Source organism: Artemia franciscana, chromosome 5 (assembly GCF_032884065.1).
Source record: "Artemia franciscana chromosome 5, ASM3288406v1, whole genome shotgun sequence".
NCBI lineage: Eukaryota > Metazoa > Arthropoda > Branchiopoda > Anostraca > Artemiidae > Artemia > Artemia franciscana.
In genome coordinates, this window is record NC_088867.1 from 9,854,780 (window position 1) to 9,881,138 (window position 26,359).

General features: G+C 35.3%; 1 long non-coding RNA gene across 1 annotated transcript in view; it reads left to right on the plus strand.

The window, feature by feature from the left end:
• LOC136026964 (uncharacterized) overlaps positions 1–20,390 on the plus strand; it is a 41,667-nt gene extending 21,277 nt beyond the window's left edge. Inside the window, exon 2 of the long non-coding RNA XR_010617462.1 lies at positions 19,214–20,390. This is a non-coding gene — a long non-coding RNA (uncharacterized LOC136026964). The remainder of the gene's footprint in view (positions 1–19,213) is intronic.
• The last annotated feature ends 5,969 nt before the right edge of the window (positions 20,391–26,359 follow it).

The following is a 26,359-nucleotide window of genomic DNA, read 5'->3' on the forward strand; positions in this document are numbered from 1 at the left end:
CAAGAGATAATGGGAAATTACCTATGGACTTAGAATCGCAGTAAAATGAAAGCGAGATTAATAGCATAGGAAACAAAGAGAATGAGAGACTTATTAAGAGCTAGGTCTTGGGCGATCTAACCAAGGTTACCACCTCTGTGGTCTATCCCTGTTTTATTTTGTAATTTTTTCTTACCTACTAATTTTGTTTTGCCTTGTGATTTAGCTTTTTCCTATTTTAGTAATTTTTTCAAGAATCGTGAAAAACGCGAAAACTCGCATGACAAAAGCACTTTAAAGCTTGGTTCAGAATAAAAATTATTATTAATTTTCTAGTCTAGTGCAGACTATCTGCTCGCAAGCAGGCCTCAAGGCAAGTTGCGCTTTTTTTAGTCACCCAACCTATTGATTCATTACCACATATTTCTGCTAAGTTTTAGTTGACCTATGTTAACTTTTTAGTTGACCTCGCATGACTACATTTTTCAGCCAGGTTAAAAGAGATAACGCACAATCTAATACCATCTATTTTTCATCGACCCGGGTTCCTTGAACCATTGGATACAAGTGATGTTCATCTGCACCATGGAATATCTGCACCTAGTATGTAACTAACATAGAGCTTATTGTATGTGAAAAGATGTTCACATTATGTGAAAAGATGGTGCAGATGTTCATCTGCACCATGGAATATCTGCACCTAGTATGTAACTTACATAGAGCTTATTGTATGTGAAAAGACGTCCATCTTTGTTTGTTCCTTAGTTGGATGTAAATTCTTATCCTGTGCCAGGGGCGGATCCAGAAAAAACTGGGGGGGGGGGCACTGGACCAAGGGCGTCAATATGATTCGAAAGTTATGATAGGGGGTTTAGTTAACGCTTTCGTCAGACCAATTTGTTTGTGTGAATCTAGTTGGTGCTGGTGTAAAATGACAAAGAAAACTCTTTCAAAGCCAATAATATTTTCCTATAGCAGTAAAATGCGTATTAACAACAGACACGAGCACATTCTTTGATGAACAAATTACTATGGCTTCATTGAGACTTTCTGAGTAGACCAGACTTTTTTTTTTTTTTTCTTTAGAGTTGGATAAAAAAAATCAATAAATGGGGAAACCTCTAATTTCTAAGAGTGGAAACACAACTGTTTTTACAAGAGGTAGAGAATTGTAAAGCAACCCCTTGATCCGCTACAAGATTCCAACATTGTCTATGATTAGACTGAAAACCAACCGCACGCCTGGTTGCTGCGGAATATCTGAGCAGCACTTGAAATGTGGTGGTTCTGCATTGTTGCTTTGGTAGCTAGAAAATGTTTCGAAGACGTTCCACGACAATCAAAGGAATATTTAGTTTTTACTTGTGTCAAGGGCTCCTTTTTTCGAGGATTCTTTAATTGGAACCAGAACCAAAATATGGAATGGGTCATGTCCCCCACTGTCAAAGCTGATTTTTTTTTCAAAAAGGAAAGTATTTATATTATAATGTTTATTATAAGCCCTACCCATACCGTGGAAGGGTTTAATACCCAAATATATTTAAAGTTCCTAATTTCTTCGAAAACCACACAAGTCTAATAATGATAGAGAAAAATATGACATATTAGTGTGAATATGCTGTCATAAGGATTAGAGAAGTTCTCAAATTTTCTCAGATTCAAATTTGGTTCAGTTTGGTTCTCTGTATTTTTTTGAAATATGGAAATTTTTTTGAAAGCTCTCTGTTTCTAATGGAATATCATGGAAGGCAAGTGGTTGAAACCTCTTGTTTTAGCGTTTTGTTGTTCTATTATCGCCACTTGGAACAATTGAATCCTCGAATCTATGAAACAATTGCACTAAAATATCGACAAAAAGAAGGATGTAGTATCAGTTAACCAAAAGTGTTCCCAACCAGAAAATTTGGGCGTTCCACAGACCTAACATCCACATGCTTTTTAGCAGGCGATCACTTCTGTTTTGCAGATGTGTCCCAAGAAATGTGCCCCTATCAAAGAAACTTTAGCTATGGTAGACAAAATAATATACGATGAGATAGACATTGATATGGTCATTATCTATTTATTCTCCATAATTTTGGGGTGATAATAAACAAAATTTGGGGGTAGTCAATGGCGAAAAGGAGGGAGACAAGGGCAATAAAAATATTCAGTAGTCTTCCAAGTTGTCTTTCAGGGACGATAGAGCTTGTTGATTCAGCCATATAATTAATGCTTGATTCAACAAGCATTAATAATTAATGCTTGTGAATCAACCAGCCTACATCGACCTTATCAATCTGGGTAGTTTCTAACTTCCACATTATGTTCGGAAACATCGACGACATTCCACTAAGACTTCATCCTAGGAAGACAATATTCTACCCTGCATCTTACTACAGTCAGGCAGCTCAATAAGATAGGGCATATGAATTAGCTCTCCCATCTCCCACTCAGCAAACTCAAATGTCCAAAACATTTCCCAAAACCACATTTCTATGTGTCTCCCCTCCCGTGACCCATCCTTACCATACCCCTATCAATGACTCCCAGAAATAGTACCCTAAATCGATGGGCTCTTAAGAAAGAGAATAAAAAATCTGCCAAAAAAAGAAAACACAATCTAAAGGTGAAGATCTAGCAAGCAAGTTTAATTATATGATCAATTTTTCCTAAAAACGAGGTTTATCTTTTAATTTTATGACGAAATGATCCGTAAACTTATCGTGCGAGCAGTTTCATATCTGAATCTCTAGCAGATCAAGAGCAAAATCTTGGGTAAGGGGGCCACCGGACCAAGGGCGCCAATGTGACTCGAGGTGGGCACCAAATTAAAGTTTATTTTAAGAAAGATTAAAAAAAAAGAAAGAACAAAGAACAGAATAAGGGTGCCAGAAATATCTTGGGGGAAGGGCCACCACCCACCCCGACCCCATGTATCTGTTCCTGGCCTAAATTACTTTTAACTCTTTCATTCATCTAATCTTAACCAAATTAGCTATATAGTTCAAATAAATAGATAGACAGATTTATCACACGAAAGCCCTATTGGGCCATTCGCTATTTAGTTAGTCACAAAACTAAAATTAAGAAATTTTTGAGAGGGGAGTGAGTAAAGGCAGTTCAAAAACTTACTCCTTAACATAAATTAATGTTGTAAGTTGCCTCGTCATATCCCCATCATTGAGGCCCAGACACTATATCCTAAATCGACGGCTCACAAGAAAGAGAATAAAACAAATGTGCCAAAAAAAGAAAAAAGAAAACACATTCTTAAGATGAAGATCTAGCAAGCAAGTTTAATGATATGATTAATTTTTCATGAAATCGAGGCTTATCTTATAATTTTATGACAAAATGATTCGTAAACTAATCTTGCGAGCAGTTTCAAGTCTGAATCTTTAACAGATCAAGAGCAAAGTCTTGGGTAAGGGGGCTGCTGAACCAAGGGCGCCAATGTGACTCGAGGTGGGCACCAAATTAAAAAGTTTATTTTAAAAAGATTTAAAAAGAAAAAAGAACGAAATAAGTGAGCCGGAAGTGTCTTAGGAGGAGGTTCGCCCCTCTTCTTCATGTATCTGTTCCTGGCCTATTAGTCACACGCTATTTAATTAGTTACAAAACTAAAATTAAGGAATTTTTGAGGGTGGAGGGGGGTTTATTATTAGTCAAAACTTACCTTTCGATTTCCGGGCATTTTCGAATATTTTACCAAAATATCTGGAAATATCCTTCGATCCCCTTGCACATTCAGCCATCAGTCTTCGTCTCTTATCCATTCTGCCCTCGTGTCCAGATTTTTTATTTTTATCCATTTTGAACTTTAAACTACAAGGCTACTTTTCAATATGTCATTGTGAATAGACGAATAGCTATAACTGTGTTACCACGTTTATGAAACGTGTTGAAGATACCCCTTTTATCTTCAACAGGTGTTTCCATTTTCGTGAAATAGGGGGAAGTTCCATGTTCATAGAAAAATCTTTGCAAAAATCAAAGATTTTTATGCCAATTTTGCAGATATATACTGAACCGGCTGAAGATAAATAAGTTTTGTTCATTTTAAATTTCAACTTTGCTCTTTACATTCATAGGAAAGCTTTGCTTTTTTTGTTAATTGGGTAAATCACCTACGAATAATTCATCAAATTAATTCATAATGCGAATGAGGGCGCCGGTCCCACCTTGGATCCTCCCATTGTAAATTCTCATCATATATATGATTGTCACAGTGGCACTTTTGAAGACACTTCGCGAGGTCAGTAATACTTTCCATACTCTTAGGCCACATTTCCTCCCTTTCTGTTAAAATTCCACTTGATTAAATTTTTGGAGCTTAATCAATACAAATACGCCCTGTAAATAAGCTTCACATCCCACCACCCATTATGGTAAACAACACAGGCCTTCGACTCTTTCCAATAAAGGGGAATGCGCCTTCGGCCCTCGAATAAAGGGTCAATGAAGGCATTTTGGTCATCTGCATAGTGGGAGACTAGTATATTTGTCCCCAAGTAGGATGCAAATGTTCATCCTGTACATGGTGGACAAAGTGGCACTTTCGGACTTGTTTTGGCACTTCGCAGAATCAGTAAAGCTTTTCATATTCTAGAGCTAAATTTTGGCCTTTTCTGCTAAAAGACACTTTTGGTAAGACTTTTGAGCGTAATCAATTTAAGTACCTTAAAATGTGTACCTACCTGGAAATGTGACATACCATCATTCTATTACCTTTCTCTGGTTTCTTAGGCATTTAGCCCCTGCAAATATACCTCACCACAAAACGAAAAAAATCGCAAGGAAGAGAGAAACGAGGACAATAACAACCAATGAACACAAAAAAAATTATACAAATATTTCGGTCAAGACCTCCGCTCGACCGTCCTTAGTGCAGAATAAAAGAAAAAACGAATAAAAATCCAAAGGACAATATCAAAACCAAACATTGAGCGGGGGTCTCGAGCGAAAAATTTGCATAATTTTTCGTCAGGTTTTCACTGACTGTTATTGTCCTCGTTTCTCTCTTCTCCACAATTCTTTTCGTTTTGTGTTGATTAGACAGTGTGGTCTCCGAAATTATTAGATATCTCCAGCTCTATATTATACCAACTGCTCCACTCACAATGGCAAATAACACAGTCCTCCGACTTTTGCCAAGAAAGTGATTATGCCTTCGGCCCTTGCATAAAGGGCCATTGAAAGCACTTTGGGTATCCGTATAGTTGGTAACTAGAAATAGCGAGCGTTTCCAATAAATGTTTATAATCATAGTATTGTTTAATTTTCCCTTCAATATTCCAACTAGAACATTTTTACGGGATCACTAATGGCTCGTTAGCAAACTAGGCCAACGGTATTGTTTACTGAGAACTATTGGAATACATAGATCCTCAGGAATTATAATTATTATTTGAGGTTGTTTATTAAGGTCTATTATGTTTTATCGCCTTAGTAATTTATAGTTTGGAATCATGTTCGCTGCTTTAATGCTATTATATTTTCCAGCAAATGAAATTATTTTCAAAAATGGCGCTGTGCATGGAGAAAAACCTCTTGGCTCCAACTTTGTTAAGTTTTATTTATAAAACGCCTAAAAGCTATATGCACTAACGGCGCAGTTTAAACAAACAGGCTACTAAGCAGGCAGATATAAAATTGTTTAATTAGGTATATTATATATAGAATTATATTTAGGAGGTAAATTAGCGTAAAAAATTGGGTAAAGAGGGAAATTATTTTGGTTTAAAAATTGTTGAGATTGACACAAGTTAGATACCCAGGAGATTATGGGAAATGAAAGTAGAATAAAAGCGAAATTTGGCATAGGAAGGCTGGGCTTAAAAAATAAGTAAAAGTGAAATCTTTCAAATATTTCCCAGAACTGAACATAGATGGCATGACGCAGTCTAAACAGTATAATAGTTTAATAAACAGGCAGTAGAGTATTTGCATCGTCAAATAAACCATGTTTAGTTAGATATACCAAACATGATCTGACAAATTAATAACGACATCCAACATTAGTCAGTGCTTCCAATATTCCCTATTATTTGTAGGTTTCTTTGAACGACCCCGAATGAAAAATCCCCAAAATTACCGTTCGTGAAGTTAACACAGAAAACAAATCGCTAATTTTTGTCAGCGTTAATCTTTGGGGTCATTTAGGAAAGTTGATTTTCTTCATAGGAAATTCAGAGAATACTCAGAAAATTCGGACATGGTAGAGACACCGAGTCAAATATACAGAAAACATAGATAGCATAAACAAGGTTCAGTCTGAAGCATAGGTTTTTGATCCAAGACTCCTTACTACTTCTACCACTACTATACTAACAACTCAAAGAAGCCCCAAGCCAATTGAGGAGCTCACAGCTAGAACACTCCTCCTTTATCCCAGTTTATTCAAAACCTCCCTCTTTAAACCTTCCCAGGAAGTTCCTATTTCCCTTAAATCTTTCTTTACAACATCCTCCCACCCCAACGGCGGAGGACCTATTTTCCGTTTAGCCTCTTTAATAAATATAAAATGTTTTCACGTACAGAATGTCTATCTTATTTAACGAGCAATAATTAGATATGTTTATATATTTTTTTTCAACGCTACTATATTATTTTTGGAAAATTGGTACTCTGATATTTCCCGGTTTGAAAAAATGATCTAGATAGGTTGTGGGTTCAAATCTTGGAGTAGTCAAATTTTCATTGGAATGTTTTTTCCATTCTCGAATTTTTTCCAAAATTTTTCATGTAAATACCGTCATAATTGCTTGGAATAGTTGAATTACTTTTTGGTATAGTAAATATGCAAAAATCTTAGCCAAACAAGATAAAATTAAATATTTGAGAAAAACTGTCTTTCTTTTCACCAAGTGAAAAGATCGATCCCCTGGTAATAAATTTCAAATGTTTTAAATATTATTTATATTTAGAATTTACATGTACATCTTGATAAAGTCCCGAACTTCAAGCTTTATACATCCATTGGCTGCAATTCCTATGTTTTAGGCATGTTGAATTCTTCTACCCTTTTTTCATTCGTTTACCCTTCTTATAATGAAAAAAAAGAAAGAGAAATAAAAGGTCGAAATTGGATTCCAAAAATGTGAAGCTATAAAAAATATTCAGGGTATAACTAAGATAATAGGGTATTTAGAGTATAACTGTTTTTTTTTTTAAAGCTGTATACACCCATTGGCTTTAATTCCTACATTTCAGGCATTTGTTTCCTTCTACCTTTTCTTTACCCTTTTACCCTCCTTAAAATGGGCATTAAAAAAAGAGAAATAACAAGTTACAATTGGATTCCAGAAAATATGGATGCTATAGAAGATACCATTCGTCCCCTGAGAGCGGTTTTGTCGTAACTATGGTTTTCAAAATTCCTGGAAAAACGATTTTGAAAATTTCACCGTCGCTGGAACATACACGGTATAATCGATTTTCTTCGCAAATACATAAAAAAAAGAGAAAAAGGTATCTAAGAGGGTCTCACAAATATGAGAAGGAAAAGGTGAAGTTTTCATTGTCAAAACTTGAAATGAAATGCAGATACAACAATCCGACCTTACCGAAATTTTAGTAAACTTAGATACTACAAAATGGTGTGGGTCGACTATTGTTTTCACCATGAAAATACGACAAACGAGTTCTGATGCAGCAATACTGTTTGAAAAAGTATAAAAATTACAAAAAAACGTCAGAAATGTTCATTTTTTGTTGATTTTCTTTGCTGGCCGCCGTTTTGCTTCAATGGAATCCTCCTCTGGACAGAGATCTCGCGCAGGCAGAGAGGCTTCCAAATGTTCAAGATCCCCCTTGGCCTTGTAGTACTGTTCAATCTTGGTTTCAAAATACTTCTGGTCTTGATTGGGGATGAAATTAGGAGATACTTGAAATCTTTTATTTTCGCATCAGGTAGATGAATATTTTTGCCACAAAGTTTGGGCAAAACAAGACGTTCAACAACACGGACAGCCGAAGTGTTGGGATACTTTTTAACCGAAGTACATTCTTGTGATATAATAGCCATTTGCAAGTCTCACGAGAAGGAAGTTTTGAACCTAACTCTCTTAGCGTTATCCTGACGGAACTCTAAGCTGTTTTACCTTTGAATACGGTACCAACGAGTACTTGTACAGCTTTGCTGCCTTATGAAAGTCAAAGAACTTTGACTGGGTCATTTGCAGGAAATTAAAAGGACGTATCTTTCTTACTTTCAATAACTTCCTCACCAGATCTAGTGGAAAAAACAAATCAAGGTGCTTTAGCCCCCGCTCAATAGTGCTACGTATAGCATTTAGCCCCTGTATAGTCGAATGACCCGAATGAACTGGTAGTCGAATGACCTGAATTTGCAATAGAAGCGATTATTATATTCGTAAAGGACATAAAAAAAGGTATCGAGTGGTAAATTCACTTTATTTTTAAGACAATAATATTAACTGCGAAAGATTTACCAACAGGCTGCTCCATTACAAGGAAGCACTACCAAAATATGATCATAACCAAGATTTATTCTAACCACTGATACACACTCAAAATCATAACGAATCAGGTATTTGATAATATCAAATTATACCCTATATATATATATATATATATATATATATATATATATATATATATATATATATATATATATATATATATATATATATATATATATATATATATATATATATATATATATATATTTCTTCTTCAAAAGTGTACGTTGACGGAGTTACGACAAAAATGCCCATGTAATTTTCCCATACGAGATACAACAAAACCGCTCTTAACAAAACGGCAAAATGTGAGATACGGTAAACGAGAAATCTAAAATTGAGCACTTCTAGTTGAGATACAATGAAGTGGTCGACGGAATCGGATAGAACAAAAAATTTCACATTAGATGGTAGTCCTAACTCCACTTCCCAAAAATGTTGCAGATACGACAAAACCGCTCTCAGGGGACGCATTGTTTTATGAAAAAAAAAAAGTCTTCTTACGGAAGCAAAGAGCGAAGTTGAAAATTGGCACGAACGAAAATTATTGCTTACAAAATAATGCATCATATATCTACAAAACTAGCTCAGAAACAGATTCGTAATTTTTACCTAAATTTAGAAGTCTAAATTGTAGAAATATATAAATTACCGCTTTAATGAAAACACAAAACCAATGCAAAAAAAAAAACAAACAAACGAAACAGAATGCTCTCCTAGAAGAAGAAAATACAAGCAGATGGATAAGTAGTCTTCAGGAAATGAGAGACTAATTTATAAGACTTCAGTTTTAAGACTATAATCTTTCAATGCCAGAATATCGATCACTTTTAGTGCACAACTATAATTGTCAAAAAAAAAATCGATACCTACACCATATACCATACAAAAACTTTTTGTCTAACTCAGGCAATGAAACTAAGAAAATTAACACGCGTTCTTGTTAAAATGGGGCATTGAATACGAGTTTTATTTCCTACCTCTCTCAGACATTCCCACAAGAAATGTGCAACTTTGTCGCATAGATAAAGAGTCCAAGGGTTACATCATCGCCGAAATTTTGGAAAACTTGCAGATAAGAAAAAACTCATTTATTTTCGTGAATATCCAAAAATTAGTGAGTATTTTTCAAACGGCAGTTTTTTTTCAAAACTCACTTTTAGTTTTCTCTTGCTAAAAGGGCTTGGATCGGATGTGTCCAAAAAAGGGGGATGGTAAACCTCAGGGTAAGAGTTTTGACCATTAAGGTTATGACTGCATTGCGCCAAGTTTATAAGAAACTTGTAGACATGAGCAGTACCCATTAAATGAACAATTAAACATCTCGCTACGATCATATGGTGGCCTACTAGCCTGGCGGAGAAAAAGAAAATGGATCCACATCACTAGCAAAGCAGTGGCGAAACAGTGATTTTTCTCGCTTTTCAAGAGGGATTGCTCAAAGGTTTTAACATAGACAGAAGGTTCTAAATATTTTTCAGGTCTAAAACAGCTCCCGAAAATAATCAGATTTTTTTCAAGATTTTTGACTCCTGGGGGAATTGAGAAATTAAATATACTATTTCCTTGGGATAATATAAAACTTCTAATATCCACTAGTTCGGAAACGTCCATGTTGAGTCTGGAGAGCCACTCCACGTTAACTCCACACCCAGTTAAAGTGCACTTTAATATGGTTAACTTAGTTTGAAAATAAGTTACTGAAGCCTTTTGCTGACTCTAGGTGGGAGCAAGGAAAAACCAAAGTCTGAAAATTTCTGTGGTTATGGTAGAGTTCTAGAAAACGAATTTTGATCCTCCCTCCCAAGGTAGCATAGGAAATCTGTCAGTAGATATTACTATGGGAAGAGGTGTAACATCGCTAATTTTCACGCCCAGCGAGGTGGTGGCTAACGCGCTGCGGGGTGACCTTGAATAGTGGCACCCCCGAGATTATATAGCCTAGTAAACGACACAGTGTTTGCACTGGGTTCTGTTTAATGGATAATTCTTCTCGGTTTGGTGGGCGTTTTCGGGATGAAAAACCTCTTCCTAGCTAATTTGTCTACTGTGGTTTGCTTCCCCGAAGTAGCATAATATTTATAGGCATGAATATATACTGAGTTTAAGGTAATAGTCTAGAGATTTTCTGTGCAGGATTTCGACTCTTTTTGATAGAAGATCATCGTCAAATGCTGAAAACCATGTAGCTAGCAAGATTGGCCCAGGATTGTAAAAAACCTCCATTCGCCTGTAGGTCCCAGGGATTTTTTGCTGTCCGGTTCTAAGCCGGTTTAAGCACTTCTGTGTCTATTTGAAAAGATGTGCTAGTCCCTGATCTGTACTGGTTCTGGAGCCTTTGATTTTCCTGAGTCCAAAATAATTTCAATTTTTTAAAGAATATGAAAATTACAACTTGGAATATTACAACACTAAAAAATAACTATCATATCGACATTTTGGTGGAGAAACTCACACGCTTTGAACTGGACTTATTAGGAGTAAAAGAAACTCACATTCCAGCATTCCAGGGGTGTAAAATATGAAATAGCGTGATATCCTAACGTAGGATAACAGTATATATATATATATATATATATATATATATATATATATATATATATATATATATATATATATATATATATATATATATATATATATATATATATATATATATATATAATATTATTATTATATATGTATTTTATGGCTAAAATAGCACACAAGCTAGCATAAGCACGTCAGAACAGTTACAATGATAAAACAGACATCGTTTTTATACAATCATAATAATGGGTTATGCCAGATCTGACTCTCAATCAATCGAACTATCTGTCTTAACTTTTCTACAATTAGCCATGACTTGATGCCCACAACTACTTGATTTTTAATTCAAAATCAAGGGACAAAACCAGTGAATGTTGACATTCAACAAAATCTGACAAATTCAACAAAATCTGGCAAATAAATTGCTTCGATATGCGAATATTGCTCATGTGTCAACTTAGAATAAACATTATAAAAGTATTTTTAACTTAATATCATCAAGCAGTCCTGAAGCTTTGCTTGTAAGTACTCTTGACAATCTATTTGGGCATAGTATGTTTCGATTTATTTCAATACAGTTGCCATATTGCCAAAAATTTTCGCCTTAATACTCTTAGGTTTATTAGTAGTAGTAGTAGAACCAGTAGTTATAATAGTAGCAGTAGGAGTAGACTCAATTGTAGTAGTCTTAGCTTTAATGCCAGTAGTAGTAGTTGCAGTAATAATAATAGTAACAGAAGTAAGAGTTGTAAGAGTAGAAGCAGCAGTAGTATTCTGATGCAAATATTGTCTTTTGGTTAGTTAAACATCCCCCACAACAAGCGTTGTAAGTTTTGACTTCACACACACAAAACTGTTCCTAAGATATTTCTGATATGCCCTTTTGACAACCGTCATACGGATGGCTGGATGTCATCCGTACAACAGAAATTTTCAGAAATATTCTCTGTAAATTTCACCTTCATACCCTTAAGTATAGTTGTAAGAGTAGTCACAGCATTAGTATAACTACTCAACTTAATACAATTAGCCATTGCTATGATCTTGTTAATTTGCTCTTTTGATAACCTCTATATTCATATGCTTCTTGAAATTTTCACTTCATTCTCTTAACCTTACAAGTAGTCACGACAGAAGTACTAATTGGAGCAATAGTAATAGTAGCAGTAGAACTAGTAAATAATACAGTAGCAGTAGTATTAGTAGTAGTGTTTGCATATATTGCCTTTTGGTCAATTGATATTACCCTTTAAGTATTCTCTGAGAGTTCCAACTTAATACACAAATGAATTATTAAGATGCGCTATTTTGATAATCTAAATGCACATAGTCTCTTTTGTTAGTTCAAATTTGCCATCAATATTCTCTTAAATTTTGCCTTCATAGACTTAGCCTTAATTGTGCTATTATCACAGCAGTTTTGGTTATAGTAAAAGGAGTTGCATTAGTTTTCCATTAGTAGTAGTAGTAGCAGCAGTAGCAACAGTATTAATAGCGTTAGTAGCACATGCATATTGCCTTTTGGTCAGTTGAAAATCGCTTTCATGATGCCCTAGAAGTTTCCCCTTAACAGGTTAACCCGTTCCGAAGATATTGTTGTGCTTTTGACACCCTTTAGACGCCCTTTTACCTTAATATTCTAAGCCTTACAAGTTGTTGCAATTGAAGAAGCAGTTGGAGTAATTTAGTAGCAGTATTAGCATAATGAAAAGCAGCAGTGGTATTAGTATTAGCAGTGACATGCATATATTACCTTCTTGTCAATTGATCTTCCCCCTTAAGTATACTCCGAAAGTTTCAACTTATTACCCAAATCAATTCTTAAGATGCGCCCTTTGGACAATCTGAATGCGCATAGTGGATTTTCATTTAGTTCAAATTCCCCCTCAATATTCTGTCAAATTTTCACCTTCATGTGTGTACCCTTAATTGTACTAGTATCATGGTAGCAGTGGGAACAATAGTAGCAGTAATAGTGTATAATTATTAGCAGTAACAGTAGTAGCAACAGTACTAATAGCAGTCATAACAGGTACTTTAGCATTTTGGTCAACTGAACATTCCACTCATGATGCCCCTTAAGTTTCCTCTTGATATGATAAGCCGTTCCAAAAATATTGCTGACACGCCCGTATCAGCCATCTGTATACGCATAGTATGTTTTGATCCGTTCATCTTTCCCTTCAACGTTTCCTCAGATATTTTTTTTTTCAATTTACTGAACCTTATTAATACTCACTACAGAAGTAGTAATTTTATTGATAGTAGTCGTAGTAGCAATAGTACTTGTGGTAGCAGTAGAAGCAGCAGTAGTTGTAGTAGTGGTAGCGTGGAAATATTGCCTTTTTGGTCAATTAATCATCTTATCATTTTCCTGAAAATTTCAAGTTAATATACTCATTCATCCCTGAGTTACACCCTTTTGACAACCCGTGACGAAAGTAAAACAGTTCAAAATAGGGATGAAACCTTTTAATTGACAGTGAACAGATATAATTTTTTTTTAACTGGATATTTCGAACACATATATAAAGCTCATCATCAGCAGTATAACTAAAAGACATCAGTATAAACAAACAAAATTTATACCTAATAAGCTAATTACATATAGTTTCTTGCTCTTATTTTTTTCCATGTAACAGCGGAAACAAATCTCTTTGACCTTTAACCTAATGAACCGGAACCGAAAAGGTCAAAGAGATTTGCTTCCGCTGTTGCATTGAAAAAAATAAGAGCAAGAAACTATATGTAATTAGTTTTTTAGGTATAAATTTTGTTGGTTTATATTGATGTCCTTTAGTTTTACTGCTGATGATGAACACTATATATGTGTTCGAAATATCCACTTAAATTTTTTTTTATATGTGTTCACTGTCAATTAAAAGGTTTCATCCCTATTTTGAACTGTTTTACTTTCGTCATGGAAAGGTAGTGTGGTCTTCTAAGTTATCTTTGACAACCCATATACACATAACATGTTATGCTTTAGTCCAACACTCTCCTCAACATCTCCAGAAAGAATCATCTTAATGCCCTTCGTATTTTGGGAAAGTGGAAGTCAAAAATGCATACCTTTTCTCAATAACATAAACTATATGTAAACAATGAACAAACTGCATAACTTGCTGCCCTTGCCCTGAGGCTTCGGAGGGGGTGGGTGACATCCCCAAGCACACAATTACTAGACTTTTCAACCAGGCTAAAAAAAATTGATATATCAAAACTTTGGTTGGATGCTCAAATCACTTTGACTCTTAAAAAGAGCGCTATAAATTCCAATTTTTCATCCTCAGGTACTCAAATTTCAAATAGAAGTGTTTGGGGAAATAATGGACAAGGGGGGAGGGGAGTATTTGATCTCCGATCACTGTCGATTAATAAAAAGTTAATCTTCTAAATTTCCAAAAGAATAACCCCTTTTTGAAGTTTTTACGACACAGTTGCCATAAAAACCATATATGCCCCCAGAGCATAACTTAGACTCTTGTCCTAAAGGCTCTGAGGGGGGGGGGGGGGTTCATCTTCAAAGAAATATTTTCCAGACCTATCAACCACTTTGAACAAAATGGCTATATAAAAATTTTGATCAGGGTGTTTGAGGAAATGATTGTGGTTGGGGGGGGGACATTAGTCCTCCAATCACTTTCAACTATTAAAAAGCGCACTAGCCCTCTCAATTTCGAATCGAATGAGCCCTTTAAGTTTCTGCGACAACACTTTTCTACATGAAACCTTATTTGCCCCCAGGGCGTAACTTGCAATCTTTTGCCTGAGGGCAATGGGGGGGGGGAGATCATCTTCAAAGACATAATTTCCAGACCTTTCAACTACGTTTACCAAAATGGATATCTCAAATTTTGATTGGATGTGTTTGGGGAAACGGTGGGCATGGGAGGGGAGTTAGTTGCCCTTCAATCACTTTCGTCTATTAAAAAAGGCACTAGCCCTTTCAATTTCCTATTGAACCAGCCCCTTTTGAAGGTTGTACGACAAATCCTTTGATGCGAAGTGCCCTGGTCTAAGACAAACAAACAAACCAAAAAAAAAAGGATAAATAATATATTTTGCCAACATCGTTCTTTACTTAAGTGGCGCTATTGCACTGCCTATGAAAAGTGAAAATCACCATCTACTAGTGGCTAGGGTTAATTTGAAGCTGACATTTAGGAAAAGTAACTATCTTCTGGGAAGTTATGACATTGGTAGACTTCAGAATTAGAATTTGAGTAATCTCTCGAGGAACAGTTGAATGCTAAACTGGAAATTTAAAAATTGATAATGTAGAAGATGAACAGAATAAATCTAAGTAAATTATTTGAGAAGTAACTGATGCTGTCTCAGGGAGGAAAAATGGGAATGCAGCAAGGAATATTAGTGGAAATGCTTTATGTTTAACAGACAGGAGGAAGGGCTTTTACAAAAACAATCTGAGTGACAAATCATTTGAAAATATGAAGAATATAAATAAAGTGGAGAAATCACTAAAATATAAACTAATAAGGTGTGAAATGGAGACCATAAGAAAATTGCCTGGATCTGGAAGATGCAGCTAGACGGTATAATAGTACTGGCATGTTCATAAATAGAGAAGGAACAGTCGATCTGGATTTGTCCCAGTTAAAGATTGGAACGGGGCAGCAATTAGTGATAAGCAAAAGATATAACGAGAGATGGGCAGAGCATTTTGAGAATGGACTAAACCGGGTAAAGTTACAGGAATAGATATAGAGGAGAATGTAAAACCTTGTGACACATTGGATGTGAAGGAAGATTATTTTGTGAGGTTGTGACAGTACTAAAAGTATTATAAAGTAATAAGGCTTAAGGTGCTGATAGTTTGGTAAATGAGTTTCTTAAATATGGTGGTTATGAGGTTAGAAAAAAGTTACAGCAAAATGTGAATATAGTTTTTGAAAAAGGGGAAGTTCCGAGCGATTTCAGGAAAACCCTTATTAAACCCCTGTATAAAAAGGTGATAAGAGTGAGTTTGGCAATTGTAGAGGCACTAGCCTGGTATCTGTAGGTTGCAAATTGCTTAGTGTGATGATACGTTTTAGATTTAGAGATGTAGTAGCCAAACTTGTAAGAGAAAAACAGTGCGGTTTTTGGAAGAGTAGAGGATTTTTTGACCAAATGTTCATTTTAGATTAATAACTGAGAAGTGGGAGTCATCAAACACCTTTTCCCTCATACTCATAGATTATGAGCAAGCGTTTAATTCAGCTGATAGAAGAGTTTTAGAGAAATTCTTATCCTTGTATGGTATACCAGAGAAATACATAATAGTGATTAGTGCTAAGTACACTGTTGCAGTTAAGGTGGGAAATGAGATGAGCAGCTAGTTTTGTATTAAATCAGGAGTTAAAAAGGGTTGTGTTTTATCCTCGTTTATTTATTTATTTATTTGATAACCCATCATGCAAAAGAGCAGTAAAAGAAAATAAAATAATAAAATATTAAAGACAACAATTAAATACTTCGTAAAATACAACACAAGCAAATAAATATACGACAGAAACAGGAATAAAAAAAGACTTGTAAGCGAACGAGTATAAATACAAACATTTACTTTCTAATGTGGCCATTATCTTACCACTGCAAGATATTGATCCAGTCGTGTCATAGTTTAATCATTAAAATTCACAACACTTGTTGAAATGGCAGGACATGGATCAGTTATATTATAACGAATAAACACAAACAAGTTTCGGATCAAAGGTGAGAGCAGAAAGGGATAATTTGAGAAAAGATTATAGTACCATCTAATCAACATAACATATGTGTGAGAAAAATTATTCAGAACTTCATGAAATACTATATATGTTTCAAAACAATAGCCTTAAACGATCTTACATCGATTAAATTATTATTATTACTAATTTTTTTAAAACCCGTCACAATCAAACACACAAGAACACGGAGCATAGGAAGAAAAAAAAACACATTATGCAGACGGCAAAGAACAAAAATTATAAAACTGAGATAACGCGAAAGAAAATACATCACTGCTTAAGAATGTAGGACTAATAATTTAAATTTCAATAAATAAAGACCGCAAACAACAACAACAAAAACACAAGATAATGCGAAAGAAAACACATCACTCTTTAAGAATGGTCAATCCTTTAAATTCCCATCTATGTTTCGCTATCTGTCAGAAAACGGCAAGCTCTGGGTCAGCAAGCTTGAATTTCGCAATAGCGAGCGAATTTCTACACTACGGAAGCAGATGAAGAAGATACTTGGCAAAACGAAAGAACATGGATTGGATTTTACTCTTGTTAGTTTTAATTAGGAGTTTCCAGAAGGGTGAGGTGTAGAGGGTATAGGGATGGGTAATAGTAATATATAGACTTGCTAGAAAATGTCGGTTGGATCGAAGTTTCCAAGACACAATAGAAAGGTAAGCTGCTGAGATTCTACGTCTGATTTTTGTTGGATAGAAGAAGCATTGGGCATACCTAGATACAAAACGCGATATACAGGTTGAACAGAACTAGATCCAAGCGTGATGGAAGGGGCAGAGGAATATGCTTTCTATTTAAACAGGGCAATATCAGATTTGGAAGAGTTGAATTCAAGCCCAACTTCCGTATGATTCCAGATTCCGTATGTCATTCACATGCCCGGTAGTAGGACGGCCCTACTCTTTCCACATGGAAAACCAAAACTTTGCTTAACCACATGGAGTAAAAACCTCTGGATTTGTGGACCATCACAGAACGATTTCTTTGCAGACACGATGCATGGGAACTGCTTTTTTTCGACAAAGCGGAGGGCATGGCATATTTCAGAACAATATACATCAAGACAAATCAGGAACCCATTCTTAGGTAAGTGGAGTTACTTTCGGAGGAGGTGATACAGGGCATTGATTCCACTTAAAATCGAGTCAACTGACTCGAGGAACTGAGCTTCTTAGTCAATCTTTGACCAGTCACGACGACATCACCACGCCTGAGGAATCACGTGCTTGTGGACTAATTTGAGAAACCGAAGGTGGCACACTGATTGTGATAAGCTTTCATAGTTGGTCTTCAAAGGAAAACAGTCATTGATACCATATTCATCAATTTCCACTTTCCAGAAAAGTACCGTTTTCTGACATTCTGTGTCATAAAGCATTAATTTTTGCTCAAGGATGGCCAATATTGCGATAATACAAATTCTAAGATTTGTTATTCCCCATCTTGAAATCGAGGAAACTCACATTTTAGCATGGATTACATAGCTGTTGCGACCTGAGACACAGGCCGTAAATGATTACGAGTGAGCTCTAATGAACAGGAAATAAAACGTTTCAGGACCTTTTTCAAGTCACGAAAGAGATCAAATCCCAGTAAAGTGTCAGCTGAAGCGACAGAAAAACAATTTAGGCAAAATACCATTTTTTACAATACAATTACAATACAGTTTTCAATAGGGTTAAAATACCATTAATTGAAAACTCTAAGATAGTCAGTCAATCGAACACTATTTAAAAGATGTATATAGTCCCCCCTCTAAATCTCAAGTTGCTTCTATGATTTTCTATTTAATTTGTCAATATCTAAAGACAAGTCTTTTTGAGTATCCAACTCCACACCCTCTTCCTCCGAAGGGCACACAATTTTGATTAATTGCAAAAAAATTGGGTTTTCACATATTTTTGAGTATATTTTAGTTTTAACATGTGTGCACGAAGACACAAGTCTTAGGGAGGGAGGACTAGATGGTAAAAGACCACAAACATTTCTTAAATTTTCATGATAAAAATCTCTGCGTTTTTTTTTTTTTCAAGAGCTATTGTTAATTTGTTTTATTAAAAATTTTCTATCCCATAGTGAGCTAATTTAGACTTCATCTTCTGCCTTTTAGGTAAAATTGTTTCACAAAAGATATTATTAATTTGGCGCATTTTACTTTCATATAAGAGTTAAACCTCATCTATTTTACGTTGAAAATCATAGATGCTGCTAAAAAGCTATTACAATCATGGCTTCTATGATCACGATCATATAAAACATAGTTATAAGGTTTTTTATGAGCCAAATGGCCAATCACCTATATAATAGTTGATTTTAGAATTATACTATTTATTTTAGATATGTTTTATCTGGTTAAAATTTTGCATTTGGTTGTATGACACTGGTTATAATGTGTAAAATCATATTATTTATTATAAATGTGATGTATTTGTATTTTAATTGATGTATGATAATGCATAGTTGCAGTATTTTGATTCCTGTTTCTCGATGCAGGCAGTTGCTGCAGGCGAATAACGCCCCTCCATTAGCAATTTAAGTGATACTTGTTCTGGTCCAATGAATATTGACTGAAGTGACAACCAAGCAAGCTAGTGATTACAGAAGGCACAGAATAATTGAGTGATACGAACGCATATGACCTATTAGTTGGACAAGTCAAACCCCAAACGACAACAACAACAATGGCTAATTTTAACATTCAGCCTTTTTTATGAAGAGGGGGAAAGCATTTTTCAATCGGCAGTTGAAATTTGGAAGCCCATACAAATTGTAGGTCAATAATATGGCACTGATGTGATCGTAATTTTTGTGTACTTAACGTATTCTAACAACGGATCTAAAAGTGAATGAAAAAACATGCCGTTTTAAAAAATAGTTCAAGAACTTCGGAAATTCTTAATTTTTCCTTTAGTAGATGGGCACTAGATATGCATGAAAAAAAATAAGAAAAAATGCAAGTTGAAAAGTGAAAGTTAGTCCTTTCTTTATTTAAATTTATAGGTTACGCATTTTTAGGGATAGTCTTCCGCTTCCGCTTTGAGTAGCAAAATATTCTTGTCACTATAATGCGTTGCAAGAGGGTTCTAACATGGATGTCACTTTTTAATTGAAAGGACGAGGGATTATAACAATTAAAGATACAGAAAGCCTATAAATTAATTTTGTGTTCATTTTTTTGAGAATTATATATTTTAGCTCCAATGAATATCAAATCTTCAGCACCCTCCCAACCCCTTTTCCTCTTTCCTTATTAACCAGGGATCGCTGGTAGTAAATTAGAATGGTAACATTACATATTAAAAGGAAAGAACTCGAAAAACGAATGAACTCCATATGCAGAGCTTCACATGTTTTTTGGCTGTAGCGGATGCCAATTAAAAAAAAAAAGAAGCAGGGATGAAAAATGTTATTAAAAACTGTCTAGAAAATCTTCACTAACAGATTTTCTAAACAATTTTTACTAAGCAGTTTTTCTAAACAATTTCTATTAAACAGTCCTTCAGATGAGATTTTCTTTCTTTTTTCCGGTTCTTTCCTTTTTCTCTGTAATGTTTCTTTATCTATATATATATCTTTCTTAATTGTTTTGAGTGTATGGCCTAGTTTTTCTTTTCTTTTCGCCAGTAAACGCTTCTGTATGTCAAGCAAAAAAGTATACGGCTTTCAATTATCATATTTTTTTCCTATATCAATTAGAATTTTCAACCACTGTTCCAATAAATTCAGTTTATTTGTTTGTAATTTTGGGTCTGCTCTTTTATTTTTATTTCTTTTTTTTTCCTTTTAACTTTCGTTTTAATTTTGTCCCATGTTTTTTTTTTTTTTTTTTTTTTTTTTTTTTTTTTTTTTTTTTTTTTTTTTTTTTTAGCCCCTAAAACATAAAAGCCAAGTTGATGTAGTCACTTTGATAGTACTATCTTTTTCACGTGATTTAATTTCTGGGAAAAGATCCATCTTTGTAAAGTTATTCATCCAATTATTCTCTGAAAGAATTCAGAGCAATAGAAAATGAAACAGATTGTAGTGGCTTGGAAAATGGATTCATTGTGGGTTATGCAAGGTTTTATCCGAAGATTCGTATTGTATTTGAAATCTTTGGCCAGGCTGCTTAGAAAAGTATCATTTAAGTAAAATATTGTTATGTTGACCTCTTAGGCTGCATTCTATTTTGAAATTTATTATCAAATATGTGAGGTAAATTGAAAATAGAAAACGTATTTTCATTTTTAACATTAGCGCTACCTTTATTTACATTAGTTTTATCTAGATGCCACTTTTTAAATTTTTGAATCGTCCAAGCATTGGCGAATAACAAGACATGGAAATAGAGCAAATTAAAAATTTCGTTGCCATTTAGAATATTATAGGAACACAAAGTTGCTACTGCAAATAGGCTATTGAAAAATTAGGTTGGTGCAGCTAAAGAAGCCTCCTAAACATATAATAAATTCTGGAATAGAATTGACAGCATTGCTTTTTCCAGATATTTTATGCGGATCAGCTCAAAGAAACGCTAAAATCAGCAAATTTAATATTTGCATTTCGACAGAGGAAAATTCAAACATTCCCTGTATTCATGATTTCAGGCAGAAAAAATAGTAAGCAACAGAACTCAACTGAATCATATTTCTTAGAAATTTCGCAGCCATAAAGTTTTCTCATGGGAAAAAAAGATGGAAAGGACAGATGATGGCATTATGTTGTTGATAAAAATTGCAGTTTTAAGGTTTTTTTAGTCATTGATTTCATAAAAATATAATTAATTATGCAGTACCATTCATTGTTTTTTCTTTTCTATACTTGTTAAGCCTAGTGACTGTAAAAGGTATTTAAGCGACAATTAGGTTAAAGAAAAAGGTACTTTCCCCAGACCAGGCTGGGATGAGACTTCAAAAAATTACGTGAAATCACAGGGGATTTCTGTTGAGATGGCCAAACAAAAACTTTCGATGCGGTGAGATGGGGTTGGAGTGCTATCTGGAATTGAACTCTTAAAATAGTTTAACTCAGCAAGAAATATGTAGTAATAAAACTAATAATGTTGATTGGAAATCTTCTCATGTACATTTCTAATGGAAAAATGCAAATTATAGGCTAATCGGGCTTATAGAAAATGTGGAGCCAATAAATCATATGCCGCTAAACCTACTTAAAACTCCTCTTGGAAAATTTAACATCTTCTCCCCCCTAAAAACACAGGATGTCCATTCTTTCTGTGGTGACTATGAATATTGCTTTCAGAGTGTTATTGTGAAGATGGGGTAAGTTTTCATAACAACACTACAAAAATTTTAGGTATAAAATCAGGGTATGTTCAAATTTAAAGTAAATAGTGGGTAATCCTAAATTATATAAGGATTAGGATAAAGGGCGGCAGTCTGAGTGGTCAGGTGGCTTGTTTCATATTTAAATTAATTCTGGACATTATGTCGAAATGGGAAAAAACAAGTTTTTTTCCAAAATAAATATCCGAACAGCCATATTAAACCTCCGAACAAACCTACATTATTTTATTATAAAGGGGATGGTCCCTCCTTCTAAATTCCTACTCCATTTTCTTTAAGATAAATTTTTAACCTAAAGATAAAGCTTAGTATCAATATACTTCATTATCCCAGGTAGTATTATTAAGAAGGGTGTGGATGCAGTGAAGACGTTAAAAATAGATTAGCCAAGGTCTAGGGTGCCTTGGTGTTAAATTTTGTTTGGAAAGAATAGGATATATGTGTGCAAACCAAGATTAGAATTTTGGAAGCTATAGTGATGACAGTTATCAATTGTGGCTCTAAAATTTGGGCACTCCGAGAGACGGGGGAGCAATTGTTAGATGTTTTCTAGAGTAATTGTCTGTGGTTTATTTTGGGTACCCTTTTGACTGGCTGTATTTCAAACAGTAAGATGTATGAAAAATATGTTTCTATCCCACTTTCTATGGCATTATGAAACAAAATTTGACATAGCTGGACGTGTTCCGCTAATGAAAGCTGACAGACTGCCAAAGATTGTCTCTTTTAGCCAAGCATCTATGATCAAAAGAAAAGTGGGTCGCCTCTAAATAGAGTTGTAGGAGGTCATAAGGAGAAATTTAAGGGAAATCGAAACTTCATAGGAGGATTTAGATAGGGATGCTTTGAATAGATTGGACGAAGGGGAGTGTGTGTAGTTGTGTTGGCCTTCGGTGGCTAGGTGCTGCGGTGAGTTGTTAATACCCGTTGTAGTAGTGGCAGCAGTACACCGTCAATAAAACAGTGAGTAATCATAATACACAACTACATAGAAAATTCTGTGATTTGAGTTCTTTTTAAGCATTATTGTAGCTCTTTCCTTTTTTTGAAAAAAGTCATTCTTTTCAACTTCATGACAAAAATAAAGTTGGCTTTTTGAACCTGATTAAAATAAACACATGCAAGGGTTCTAGGCTTTTATGATCAAAGTAAGGCCCCATACTTAGAGTGGCTTCAATTTGGGTAGCCCAGCCCAAGATTTCTGCTCCCGCTAGGTTTTAAAATTTCCGGTGGTATTTTCATTAAAATATATTTTTTTTGTATTTTAACTGAAGAAATTGAACAAATAACAAATTTGTCCACCGAAAAATTTTGAAAAGGTAGATTTTTGTTCCTTACCCCTCCTGAATTTTTGTGAGTTGACGCCATTGTTCAATTACATGTACAAGGAACAGGGCATAAGCGTCAGCTGTTCCTATCTTTCTACAGCTTCGTTATAGTTTTGTGCTAAGAGTCTCTGTTATTTGTGAGTTGCTCGACGAGTTCAAGCCAGAGATTGTCCCATCCCCTTCCCCAACTTCTGAATCTACCCAGTGGTTCTAGGTTGGCTTTAATGACACTCATTAAAGAGATCCTTGACCCCGAGTGTCTCATTTTAAATAGCTGTAATATTCAGCACATGATAAAAAAATGCACAGGTGACACATGAAGGAATGCTTGGGAAAGAACACGAATGAAACCTTAACTTAGCAAGATTAATAGAGAAAAGAAGATTAAAATTGAAGCAAATTCGGCAGAGAAGTACCAAAAATTCTAATGAAATATAAAGTGAGTAGTATTTGTTAATGACATCATATACAAATACATTTCATAAAGCAACCTAGATGCATCTGTGAATGGAAAAACGTGATAGTACAATTTATTATAGAGGCTGAATTTTACAGCTATTTAAAAATGAAATGCAGCTGAAATAATTCCAACTTTCAAAACAAGAAAATGTCAGTTCGTCATTGTCCCTACTATTCTCTTTTCTATAATAGGGACAATTTTGAAAATCAAGGGAATATCCCAGCTGTGGAATGGAAATTCACGCTTGAACGAAAGCTCCCAGGGGAAGATGCAATTTTGACAAGTGGCGAGAAGGACAATAGGCTTTTGAAGTAAGCTTCAATTTTCCTCTTATTTTACGATAAAAAGTTTCTGTGGTTATAAAAGTTATCTTGAGAGAAATTTAATGAAGGATAAGAGTATTGACCCCTTACTGGTTTTAAGCACACGTATAGTCACGACTCCTTTCTTACTTTAATGATTTAAGATGAACGGCGATTCCCTCAAGACGCAAGTTTTATTAAACTTCATTGAGACCCAGGTGCACGTCATAGGGAATGTTTTCTAAGAGATACATGTGACTGTTTCTTAAAAAAACAAAGGATGTGGGAAAAACCTTCAGGGGGCTCACTATTGGGGGACCTGTAAGACGCTGGATCCTATCAATCAATTCCATCGGGGAATGTAACATCCAGTTTCCGGAGTTAGCCATAGCCTTAACCAACGGGGCCCTAGAATCCAATTTCGTTGAAGCCCTAAGAAGACCTAACCACCAGAGGCCCTAGCAAACATATCAACCGGGGGTGCGAAATTAATTAAAAAGGGCCCCGAACCTAAAAAAGCGGGGGCCCTAGTTTCCAATTCCAATGGGGTCGTAGGATTCATTTTCAACAGGAACCTAACCTAACCACCGGAGGCCCTAGTAACCATTTCAGCCAAGGAGCCCCAGGGGCCCTAGTAGTCAGATCCGATGGGGCTCTATCCAATTCCACTGGGGACCTAAGGGAAAAATCTTCAGAGCCCACTAGTGGGGGACCTAGCCCCCTAACGTAACCTAACCAATGGGGCCCTATAATCCAATTTCATTGGAGGCTCTAGCCTTACCTATACACCTGGGGTCCTAGCAACCATTACAACTGGGAGCCCTAGGGGCCCTACCAGTCAGTTCCAACGGAGCCCCTAAACTGACCACCAGAGGCCGCTAATATCAAATTCAAATGAGGTCCTAGCATTTGATCGGGCCTCTAGCCTTACCATCGGGGGGCCTAGCAACTATTTCAACCAGGGGCTATAGGGGCCCTAGCGGTCAAATCTAACGGGAGGCCCTAGCAGTCAATTCCAACGGGGCCTTAGCATCCAATTTCAACGGAGCCCTAGCATTCAATTTCATCGTCAAGGCTTTAAAGATTCTTTTAGATATTTCAAGACATTTTTAAAACAATTTTCTTCAAGGCATTTTTCAAAACGCTTCAAGACATTTTAAGACGTCTCTTAAGACATTTTTCTACAGGACGTGTTTTTCAAGACATTTCAAGCCGTTTTCTAAGAGATTTTTCTTCAAGAAGTTTTTTCGAAACGTTTCGAGACATATCAGGACGTTTTTAAGACATTTTTAACTGAGGAGGACACACAAGTGGGATGTTTTTGACGGCTGACCCACCTTCTAGCAATCACTATATCACAAATAACATTTTTTGGGAATTTTTAAACAAAGATTTTCGTTTACAAAAGAATCGATCGTTTACATTTAATAATAAATTAGTGTTTCTTCTAATGAGTGGTGAGCGTGGCACAATGTAACACTCTCGATGACACTCTTCTGGCGCATATTATCACACCTAAGGGTTTTTTCAAGCTTTTACCGTCAAAACAAATTTTGAGGGACCACCAGGGGCCCTAGCAAACCGGGGGACCTAATGACTCCTAGCAATTGAGGTCGGCGTGGCACAATGTACTACTTCCTATGACACTCTTCTGGCGTACACTATCACTCATAAGATATTATTCAACTTTTACCCTCAAAATAAATCTTAAACTAAAAAATGACTATTGTTTTTGTTTGAACAGTGGAAACTTGCCCTTTCATTGCTAGATTGCGATGTTCCATGGCAATTCCAAGCCCTTGGCACACAGTGGCTTACAAAAGACACCATTTGGTGCAAATTATCACACCTAAGGATTTTTTCAGCTTTTCCTCTCAAGATAGACTTATAAACTAAAAAATGGTCATTGTTGTTTATTTATACAGTTGAAACTTGCCTTTTCATTGCTAGATTGTGATGTTCCATGACGATTCCAAGCCTTTGACAATCAATGACTGGCAAACGACGCATTTTAGCAAGCATTATCATACAAATGATAATTTTTGAGCATTCTTGTGCAAAAATATTCGTTTTTCACAAGAATCGATCGTTTGAACTTGATGAAAAATCCCCACTAAAGTTTCTTCCTATGACTTTTAGCAATTGAGGCCACCATTGCACAATGTACCAGTCCCCAGATGAAACCCTTCTGGTGCATATTATCACACCTAAGGAATTTTTCAAGCTTTTTCCCTCGAAAATAAATTTATAAATTTAAAAAAGAT